This window comes from Apis laboriosa, unplaced genomic scaffold, assembly GCF_014066325.1.
Source record: "Apis laboriosa isolate Shangri-la unplaced genomic scaffold, ASM1406632v1 scaffold9_cov152, whole genome shotgun sequence".
Classification (NCBI taxonomy): domain Eukaryota; kingdom Metazoa; phylum Arthropoda; class Insecta; order Hymenoptera; family Apidae; genus Apis; species Apis laboriosa.
In genome coordinates, this window is record NW_025224966.1 from 605,281 (window position 1) to 617,651 (window position 12,371).

Below are 12,371 nucleotides of genomic sequence, written 5' to 3' on the forward strand. Positions count from 1 at the left end.
CTCTCTCTCTCTCTCTCTCTCTCTCTCTCTCTCTCTCCTCTTCGATCAAAGTTCCCATTTTCGAAACGTTCGATCATGTCGATCGAATATTTCATCGCCCGTCCGAAACACCGTGTCGGCTCGTTTCGAGACAACGTCATCATCAACCCTGTTTCCCGTTCATCCTGTTACTTTACTCCGCGAAATACTCCCCCCTCCTGTCGAAAAAAGAGAGATTCCCTCTATACATCTCGAATGCAAATTAGTGTGTGCGAATGGGAAGAGCGCGCGCTATTTTCCATGCGTCCCTCTTTTCAACCCCTTTTCATCCTGTTCTGTCCATTCGTTTCCTTCTCTTCGTAGAAGAGAAGGCTTCGTGAGAATGTTGAATTATCGATCCACGGCCGAACCGAAGGTCTATCGTTGCTGACAGCTGTCGCTAACAAACGAGTAAGAGAGAAAGAAAGAGAGAAAAAATTCAACAACTTCGTAAAAAAAAAAAAAAAAAAGAAAGAAAAAAAATGCGAATCTTTCTTGTGTTTTACATACATTCTACATTCCTTTTGTCGAGTTTCCCTTCCCCAAGTGCGTGTATTTTCGCAAAAGTAAGTTTCTCAGTAATTACACGGTTCGGTGGATGAGAGACGGCCTTGAACTCTGTACTATACGCAAGCACACATAGACATACGTGCTTATACGCGTCATCCGGTTCGCGACCGACAACGAGCATCATCCCTTATCATCCGCTTATCACCAACGTTTTTCCTATCGGCTCGTTTCGTTGTTACGTATGTCACACGAAGCAGACAGATAACAGCCACGTGGACGTGAGAATTTACACGAAATGTAACGTGTTTAATTATTTCGCGATCCCTTCTTAATACGCTGTCAAATTATATGTATTTCGTAATTCGTATTCCCGTTTCCATTTATCTAAATTCCGTTCCGTTATTTTTTTGCGTGCAGTAAAAAAAATACGTTGGAACGGAAATACAGAAATAATAATCAAAAAAAGATATACTAATTACAAAACATGTTAGAATATACGAGTATACTCGCGATTGACTATTATATCATCGATTTAAATTACCATTGGTTGTAATTGGATATACGTCTCGATTTCATAAATCGTAAAATTATACGTATAAATAGACAGAGATCTCGCAAATCGATCGAATTTATAAATATTTTATAAAATCTTTAAAAAAAATATATATATATATCCGTTTCCTCGATATATTTAAATTCGACGAGGGGACGAATGCAACTATAAGTACTCTCCCGTAGACTAAATTTTAAAGAGACGACGGAAAATTATGAGGACGTGAGTCAACGAGTTAATTCACGTCGACGCTCCTCTCTCTTTTTCGCACGGCTCGATAGAACGGATGATAAATGCGGCGCTCGTGTATCGAGCAACGGCAAAAGCGGCCCTCTTCCTCCAGAACAAAACGAACCGAGGAATAAATAAAATGCCGATAGGTTCGCGCCGTGTTACGATTCACACGAACAAAAGTATCTCCAAGTTCATCGAACCAACCACTCGCGTGCGATAGGAGGAACAATGGGCATCGAGCAATTGATTCGGATGCGTTTCGTCCTGCTCGAAACGTACGACACCGGTTCCACGCATTGTTACTTTCACACGCGCACCAACGCGTACGAGCATTCGAACGACGGACTACCGACTTACGTGCACATTCGATCGCGATGTATCACGTCGATCTACAAGTTAACGGTTAGAGTAAGAGGATAATGAAGAAGCGAGACGATTCATCGGACGAGGATTAATTGCAAATTTGTTGTCGAAAAGGGCTTCAATGACAATCGTTGGTTTTGAAGCTACAAACTTGTACGGTATCTAAAGAAGGAATGTATAATTTAATTAATCCCCTCTTCAGAAAACATTGGTTACATACATAGTTTAGCTTTTTGAAGCTTTAGCTTTTCTTTTAAGTTAAAATTATTCCGAGTGAAAAACAAAAAAAAAATTCGATTAGCATCGATAATATTTTATTTAAAAGAAAACTCGAGTTGATATTCCCTCTTGGATCCAACATATGTAACTTCGAGGTTTATAATATATAATAGTTATAAATAACTATTCTTGCGTTAATATTATAGCTACTCTTTCGTCAAGACTTTTATCTAATTTGTAAGTTAAGAAAACACGAAACGACCATTATGAGTAAATTGCTCGATCGGAAAACGATATGCAGTGACCATAAACGACGTTGCGGATGGCGTATCGCGACACTTCCGGTCCCTGGTTGCGGACGCGTTCCAACCAATACTATATACACGCAAGGAATACGTAGTCGCGTGATGGAGGTGCATAGCGGTGGTTTTGAAAAAAGGTGTACGTGCCATCTCGCAGCTGCGCCCTTAATAATTATGCTGCGAGCATATTTGCCGAGTGACGACGGTGGTCCAACATGGCGGTGAGCATGGTGCGCTTACTCCTATTTCCTTTTTCGACGGCTATTGACAGGTGATTCAACGGATGGAACATCGGCAATTGTTCCTTCTTCGTGAACGTGCCCTGCCTCGACGACGCGCAACGAGAAGAGGGTAGCGAAAGGAAAAAATCACGTGACGAACGTATGAAAATCGAAGTCGAGTATTTTCACTTTTGTCACGGATTTAGATTTAATTTCGTGGTAATTTTGCCAATTACCACCAGAAGAAAAATCTATGATATCTAAAATGTCATGGAACTTTATCTTTCATTTGTTTTTTTTTATCTAAAAATATACAAAACAAAAACGAGCGATAGAAAATGATCGGTCCTAATAAATATTATTTATATAACGATGCATCAGAAAAAGTCGCGTGGCTCTGTGTGCTTTCAAAAGAGATCCTGTAAAACGTAGACCTAAATCACGCGATTCAAAATAAAATATGATTATAGATGTAAATCAATTCGTTCTTATAACGAGTTTAATCGATATACGAAATATTCTATATTTCGTATATTCTATTTTCTATAAATCGATATCTTCGTTGCTTATAAGTGATTGCGCATGGTCACGAGCGAGCGAATAGCGGATTCGTCAGTGCGTGAACATGCGCAGATCTATACTATACCTATCTTTTCAAGATAGATACGCAGAAGCACAAGAACGAGCATAGAGACAAGAAGCTCGTGTATATAAATAGCTAGTTAGGGTCGACGGACAAGCTAAAGAGGCGAATGCGAATCGCAAGGATTCATTCACCTGCACCGATCGCCAATCTAAAGGAAAAATGTATCTCCTTCACCAAATTCCTGGCCAGTATATACGGTGTCATTTCAGTCGATAAAGAGTGTGTGTGAATTCAATGTGGAAAGAGAGTGTGGATTGTTCGAAATCAAGATGGAACGAAGAATAACAGGTTATGAAACGAGAAGTGAAAATCTAATATTGAATATAAATAATTCGAATTCGATGATGGAGCGAGGTGATCAACTTTCTTTTTTGTTCGTTTAATCTAAGTTTCGATTTTTAGTCATCGATGAATCAAAAATTCGAAGATTCGAAGATAAAATTTCGATCAAGTAGCAAAAATATGCGCAATCAAAAGATGTGTTTATTTAGAATGAAAAAATTTTTTTTGTTAGCACTTTTTCTTTTCTTTTTTTTTTTTTGTACTTAATGCGCCTCATGAGTCATTTTTCCTAGAGGTGGATGAGCTAAAGCGAAATAACTTTGATATAACGAATGGAACGTGAGAAGAAGTCTTAAATTCCGTGACATTTCCGCCAATCTTATTCTTCTTTTTCTTTTCCCTGTTTCGTTCCAGTGATGCGACAGATTGAACGAAACAAATCGAGAATGTTTCGTTCAATCCAAGTCGAATCGATTAATCGATTAATTTTATCATTCAACCATACTTTGGATTCCTGTTACACGTTTATTCATAATCTATAAAAATCGATATAATCCTCGAAAAATTATAGGATACATCAATCATCGAAAGATCTTACGATTTTACTTTCTCAATTGTGTTTTAACGCGTGAAAAGCTAAGTGACGACGAACTTCTATACATGTGTCGCGAAGAGGTATTCATTCGAATATATATACGTATATACGTGGACGTTGGCAGACGTGCATTGTGCCTGGGTGAAATGCGAGCAAATAAATAGTTGGATGCCGTGGTGGCGAAAGTTTCGCGTGACAGAAAGCTCAGATAAGGCTACGAGGAAGCAGCATTTATCGAAGATCAGACGACAGACGACATATATATATATATATATATATATATAGCAATATGCCGCCACGCGAGTAGGTTATAAGTAGATCGTGAACATTACGGAAAAATTAGCGCTGTTTCGTCGAGAAAAAAATTAAGTAGAAATTAAATTTTTGTTATTCTTCAAAGAAAATCAAAATATCTTTTAATAAAATTAACAAAATTTGTAATGGAATTACGATAACAAAATTGACGATCTCTTTATAAGAACAAAACAATGATGAATAATTGCATCTTCTCGTTGGAATGACGAAGGCGTGACAACGTTCGTATTGCTTCACGTCGAATTAACGCCACTTTACGCGGCTTCCAGCGGCACTGAAGTGGGCATAAAGAGACGGTAAAAATACGACGATTATTTTCGGAACGAGTCATGGAACCCGGTTGCTGCACCAATCAAGAACTTCTGGCTCTGGCGAAGCTGCTTCAACTATACACATGGTAACCATAACGCTATTAATTTTCAACAGTTTTTTCTTCGATATGCTAGTTTGCCATGTTTTTTCATCTACATTTTTTCCATCGTTCGCACGATCTTTCCAAAATTACACTTCGATCGACACTTGACCGATTCTCGCGACCTAATTGCAAACCCCGTCAATTTCCATGTCAAGATCGCGTTCACGATGAAAATGGATGATCGTCTTTTACCTTGGACGATCACAATCAACGCAAATAATCATCACAACACATCACACCACTGTTTATCGAGCCTTCGTAAGACGTTCCGCGTAATCGATAGCACGTTTCGACGCGAAATCGCGCGACAATCAATCGACATCCGTCGTCTCGATAAGTCGATCACGTCGAGCTAAATGGCGTGGAACGAAACATCGTATAATAATAAAACCAAAAGAAAAAAAAATGAAACGAAACACGATGAAGGACGAAAAATGGGGTGTGGACCCCGTTTGGTGTAACTTTCGCCTCTTCGATGCAAACAGCCTTGCGGCAAACCAGCAACTGTCTCTTCTCTATGAGAAGCTACCGTGTCTCTCTCGAATACGACACGCGCACGCACTTCATCCTTCGTCTCTATTTCTCTCTCTCTCTTTCTCTGTCACTCTCTTCCATTCGTTCCCTTGCACTCGCGCGCAACAGACTTTTCTTCCTTCTCGCTCTCGCACCACCATGCGTCATTCTCTCTCTTCACTGACTACACATTTCGTTCTCTTGTTCACGAACTTCACGCCTCCATCTTTTTTTCTCTCTCCGATAAACAAGCGAGTTCACCTTTTTTTTTTACTTTAGGGTCGTTTGATCATTTGTTCATCCATGAACGAAGAAAGTGTGCGTGAACGACATTCAGATCCTTGAATATCGCAGCGGTAGTCCGACTTCGATGGGATGTGAACATATTTTCTTCGTCAGGTGTTGGCCTAACGACCTCGCATATACCTAACCTAATTTATCTTTTCTATTTTTTTTATCATTAATTAATCACAAATTTTGTCACACTTTGTAAACAACGTATTAATAATTTTTCACGATATCTTTGAGCTTATCGAACAACTATTACGAAAAATTGTTTAAAACGATCGATCGAAATACTTTTGGCAAGTAAGACAACATGGTTTACGTAACCCGATGGAACACGGTCAATAATTGAAATTGAGAATCGAGGTAAAATCAGAGAACTGCTTTCGCTGCGAATAAATTAATATCGATCGCGGTTCAATCCGCAAATGTTTGATGTTTGTTCAAGTTGGTGATTCCATATATTATTGGATGTAAAGTGAAAAACTTTTTCAAAACTTTGACTCAGAAACGCCATAGATGCTATTGTTATCCGAATCTGAAAGGGGGCGCTTTTTTACGAGCAGTCAAATAATATCGAGTAATTCGTATATACTACTACTAGATATTATATTTATATTTATGTGTATGAATTTCACGATTTCTTTTTTACAGATAAAAAAGATATTTTTTACAATTTTTTATTGCTAAATTTGATTTCAATATTTGAATACTTGATTCTTTGGAAAATGACTAGTAATTTAAAATTAATAACTCAATAATCGAAATTTTTCATCTCGATCTTTAATAATTTTAATATTTTCACAATCTAGCAAGTTGAAATATTTTTTTCAACTTTTTAAGAAAAAGGTATTCGTTTAACTTTGAATTTTTAATGTCACGTTACTTTATCTTAAAGACACTACAAAGAAAAAAGTTATTGTTCGCAAAAGTTTGCTCCATACTGTATTCGTATGTATACATATACACGCATCTATATAGGTACTTATGTATGCATATAGAAGTTTAAAATGGTGCAATTTCCATAGTGAGAGAACCCTTTAGAACGATGGAAACACAAGAGAGTGACGTATAAAAAGAAATTAGAAAGAAGCACACTTGTGCGTGCATCTATCACACAAGGATGATGAGCCGAAGGAACAAAAGCTAAGAAAAGAAAAACAATGTGCTTTCTAACGGAATAATGTCGTAGTACATATAAAGTAGAGTATGGAAATTTGGTTGTGTTTTCACTCCGCGACTTGAACGATCAGCAAATATCTCTCGGCAAACACTTCTTTCTTAACACATCATATTCTTTCGTAGGAACAACGATTTATACTTATGCATTTCTTTTAATATTATGTTGTTTATTTCAATCGCAAAAATCTCTAGTAGCAAAATTGGCGCATGCTATTAGTACATGCGCACACTTAACCTAACCTAACCTAATTTGCACATAGTTATTCGCGAATAATAATAGATATCGCACGATTCGATTTCCGGGATAAAAGTCCAACATTCACATCCGTTTATAATAATTATAATACCAGCAGTAGAGGAAACCGAGTCATCGAAATTTATGATTCGTGTCTTGCCTTATCCTGATCATAAACGGAAGGAATCGTAAACCAAGCGAGACCAAAACTGCATAGAAATCGTACATCTGAGAAAAGATACCGGTAGAGTCACGTCCGTCTCATAAAATCGACCCACGTCGCGGTGCTTAGCACAGCCACACCACGATGTGCTCTTCTAAACGAGAGAAGACGAATCAATTGAAATTCATTAAAGTTCAACCACAAACCGAGATCTCGCGTATATGAACAGAAGATTGGACAGAGGGCGCTCGTGGTGCCATCAATCGGCTATATTATTTGAACAGAAATTCTTAATTCCGTAACAATGGACGTCGCGTATCAGTGTTAATTTTTATCTCGAGCAATAAGATTCTCGACACTTGAGGATGGTTGAGTTACTATGTATAAGACATTTTCTACGATAAATATATATATATATATATATGTAACGATGGTAACGAACAGACAAAGAAAGATTTCACGCGGTCAGCGTCAATATGTAGCATTAAATATGCTGAAAAAGGATGTTAAAGGATAATGAGAATAATGTCGAAAGACGTGGATGAGGTAAAGCGAGCTTGTCGTTTCTCACGTGGTTACTTACAATGCCTAATAGGTACGTACACATATATGTGCGCATATATAGATTGTGTGTACGATCAGGGAAGAAGAAAACCAGGAACCAGACAGTTGTCTGGCCGCTTTGCGCCGCTTGTTCCACGGGAAAACTTTACTAATGAAAGTAGCGTAATTGGCCGGTAACTAAATCATGTTGTATGGTCAAAACGAATCATGGTTCTCTAATTTTCGTTTAAATTGCCTCGATAAGCAGACTTTCGAGAATGTTAACTTACTTTATCGCGAATGCACGATGATCATGCGTTATTATTCTAATTCGTTGAAATTGGATAGAAATCAAATAACATCGAATTGAATTTAAATTTTGCAATTAACTTTAACATGGAAAATATATGTATAGAAAGATATAGAAGAAAGGGTTAAAAATTAGAAGTAAAAGAAAAAAACTAGAAAGAGGAAGAAGACGAAAAAAAGAGGAAACAACTGTTCGATAAGGAAGACTGAAAAATGATGTGTAGGCTGTACGTCTGAGTAGTCACAGACGTTATTCGTCTAGCTTTTACGCTTCAATGGAAGAATCTTAGGAGAATTATTTTCGTGTTGCTCTTCTCGAAACTTAAAAATAAAAAATTGAAAAAAAATAGAAAATAAAAAAAATAATTGTATCGAAACGATATTCGAATGATAGAACGATTAGTATATCGATAAGATAAGTCTAACCTCTAAACAAGGTTAATACACATACCCATAAAAATGCACGAGCATATACAATAGATCTGATTAACGAGGCCTGTAATTAATTGCTCTTCTATCTCACAAACTCTACCGGAAAAGAGAAACGTGAACGCGAATCCTTGGTATTTTTATCGGCAAGTAGCGTTAATTACCGTGGTAAAATTACCGATATCATCTTGGTAATCCAGTAAAACACTACCAACTGCAAAATTATTTCCACAGGAAACTTGATTCGTCGTGCAAGCGATTTCCATCATTTTTTTTATCCCAACCAACTTTTATTAACATTGAAATATGACTTTTGGATTTTTCCTAATTCATTTTTACTTACGTCTTCAAAATCTGAAGAAAAAAAAAATAAATAAATGAAAGAAAAAAAAAATAAATAAATGAAAAAAAAAAAAGTGAAAAAGAGACACGAGAGAATTTAAGCCTAGCCGACTTATCTATGTGGACAACAGAGGTAAAGGACTAGCGGATAAGATAACGTATCGTGAAGGATAAACAGTGGCTCATGACAATAGTAGTCGTGCATCCCGAAGCTTCCGGTTTCGCCCATGAAAAATAAAGCATCCCGTAATGTGAGATAACGACACACATTTTCGTGGATGTGGTTTTATCGCTTTGCTTATTAAATTAAAAAAATAAAAAAGAAGAAAGAAAAAAAAAAATCGTGGAAGAAGAAAATTTAATAGTACGTTCTCGACGTCACGATTAATTAAGGGCAGAATCGCATGACCGGAAACGAATGAGAACCGTACCGAGTGAACTATGTAGGCATAGTCCTGTGTTTTCATTTTGCACCACGAAAGCCGTAACGCTCTCAGACCGATAAGAAAAAAATTTTTGAATATCGATTATTGCGTGTAACAGTTAACTAACAATTATAAATTTTAATCGAATCAAAGATAAAAAAAAAAAAAACGAAAGCGAAATCGAAGCGTGGCGAGTATGGAAATAGGCGTGAATTAATTTCGATTACGTAGGAGGATTCTATTTGGATGAAAAAAATGGTAGGATGAAACGTGAAACGTTTGAAAGAAACCATCAAATTTCGATTATGCGTGCCCAAATACAGGTACTTACGCATGTATATATATATAAGCAGAAGAATCGATGAGTTATCGCATAAGAAAAATTTGCTGAACGCGTAACATTTTGCACGTTATTTCTTGTACGAATCACCAGTCGAGAATAGCGAAGCGAGGAGAAGAGTACGAGACCATGATAGAAATTGCGCTCGATAAAACACGCTTCCTATTATTTTTGTGTTTCTTTAAATGGCCGTCAAAAGAATTTTTATTACGACACAATGCGCCACTCGAAGAGAAATTTATCTCTCTTGTGTACTGGTTGAATGCTCGTAGACGGTGCATTTCGGTCCGTTTATGAGCATAGAATGGGATTTACATACACATGCAGAGACACGCGAGATCCCGCCACCCCTATTTAATTCCATATTACCCTTCCTGAAAGGAATAAAAAGAAAAGAGAGAGAAAAAAAAAAAGAACGGATGTGAGATCCGGTTCGAGGTCGATTTACGTGTTCAAGGCTCGAGAGCGTGTGACATGACCATTAAAACACAATAGATTATTTCGAATCGAGGGAACTCTTATGTATATGATTAATTTCATGAAAATGCACGTGAGAATTTGTAATTGACTTCCTTCCTAGTTTTGTCAGGAAGCAAATAGTCAATCCGTTGTCAACTTCGATATGTAATCAAAATCTATTTCCATCACGAAAGATCGTACAATTACGATATACATATATATTATATATACGTAATATGTAAAAGGATACAATTTCTCTCTTCGTTCGATATTTAATCGCGATGAATTAATGCAACAGAGCATATTAGATAATAGATATTTATAATTATAATAATAAATAAAATAAAAATAAATCCTTATTGCAATGTAATATTTTCATTTTTATTCGATAAACAATTTCAACGATGTCGATACTATTGTCTATGGAGATGTATCCGTCAAAATATTATATCGGTTTACATCGTAAATAGATATAATAGATATACGTAATATATTCTCTTATATGAGAAATTCCAATAAATTGTACATATACTATATATATATATATATATATATATATGTATATATATGTATGTGTGTATGTATAATAACAGACGATGACGATAGACGTGCCAATTGGAAGTGCAAAAGTAATCTGTAGGTCAACTTGCTAGGAAATTCATTTAATAAAGAAGAACGAGACAAGGTGCCGTTACGATTGATCGAGGACGACTTCTCGATTGCTGCTTTCATTTGTATTGAGCGCAGCCTAACTCGACGATCCAATAATCGATGGATTCATATAAAATTTTTTTTTCACTGTCAAACATTTTGCTTCTCTTTCTATTTTATTTTTGAATTCGATGAAAAAGAATTTTCGCTAAAATGAGTTGTAACCAGATAACGAAAAATTATATATCATATATAATATAACATCTTAGTTTTAAATTTATCTCATATAATGGATTATCGAATGATTATGTAATATCTTCGAGAGCGAAATCGATAGATATTGTTTTTACCATCCTCTTTCTCAATAAAATTCTTAAAGCGAATGAAGAATGACATTCCTTTTTCCTCTCGAAAACCAGATACACGTAAAAATAAAAACCGTGATGTATAAGACCGTCGCAAATTTGTAAATACAAAAAGAATAATCGCGACGAGTAAACGACTGTGAAGTAAGAGAAACGATCGATAAATTTAATTATATACAATATTCATTCTTTCTCTGACTGCTGAAATTCTTAACTTGGTATCATTATCACAAAATCGTCAAGTCATTGATACAAAGGTAAACGATAAGATAATAAAAAATGGATGAAAATAAATATATCAAGAGATCTAGATTATGATTAACAATACGTTTGCAGTTTATATCAAACAATTTTTCTACTCTGCAATTATAATTTTATGAAAACGCGCGATTTTGAATATTGTAAAAATTCGCATCTCAAAATATTTGGCATGCATATCCGTTTGTTATAGATTCGATTTAATGATTTTTTAATTTGACATACAATATCAATATTTTAATATTCACGTATTCTTCACGTTATCGAAATAAATTATAACAATAACATAATATTCCTTTTCTTTCTCATATAAAAATAAAAAACTAAAATACATTAAAATAGATTATGATTCGGTGAAATTAAAGTATGACCTATTTCTATATATATAATTAAATGTTCGAATGAAAGTTTACCAATATCGAAAAATCGAAAATAAAGATAAATAGAAAATGATACGACGTATTTGATAGATTATATGCATAGATTAAAGACAACTTTCAGAAGATACATAGGATAGTAAGATACGGAAGAAGGAAAACCTTTCTCTCACATAATGATTATTCAAGACATTCCATGTGTCATCCGACAGCAGCATCATTTTATGTAACACGAATCGTATAATCGTGATCCTTTTTCGCCGGTGTAACTAACACACAGGAAGGCTCAAAGATGGCCACTTCTGTCTTTCGCTTATCAAAGTTTTCCACACATTATTTAACTGACTATACTTTATTTTTATTACGATCCTTCAATTGTCTGATCAAAAATAAAATAAGGATTAATTATCGGTACTTACGATAACGACGAATTCCGTAATATTCCAGTGATCCGCTTCGGAAGCACTTCTGTATCAAAGAAAAATCCACCACCTGATCTCAAACTTTCAAGATCGAGAAGCTCGTTTCACTAATCGGATCAGCTTTACACTCAATTCTTTTAACGAAAAATAGACAGATGCTTGGCATACGATTCAAAGATCAACGGAAACACTGTATCGGGAGAGAAATCGTAAATAATACGCGAAGCACACGACTCATCCGTAAATTCGATCGGTTTCGATCAGTTGTCGTAAACACTGGCCGCCATATTCCTTCAGCACCTGTCAATATCAGCGAATATTACTGCCATCTTGCGGCAATCGCATCGATGTAAATATTAACGCCATCTATCAGTATTCATGCATAATATCGTTTCAAATT

At 35.8% G+C, this 12,371-nt stretch overlaps 1 protein-coding gene across 5 annotated transcripts in view; it reads right to left on the reverse strand.

The window, feature by feature from the left end:
* LOC122719967 (focal adhesion kinase 1) overlaps positions 1-12,235 on the reverse strand; it is a 32,188-nt gene extending 19,953 nt beyond the window's left edge. For 3 of the 5 annotated variants that reach the window (XM_043946278.1, XM_043946277.1, XM_043946276.1), the window contains exon 1: positions 11,969-12,235. The gene's annotated coding sequence lies outside the window, so the exon portion shown is untranslated. Of the gene's footprint in view, positions 1-4,393; positions 4,526-4,865; positions 5,451-11,968 lie in introns of those variants that run through there. The other 2 variants (XM_043946271.1, XM_043946273.1) reach the window with 2 other exon arrangements.
* Between the last annotated feature and the right edge of the window lie 136 nt (positions 12,236-12,371).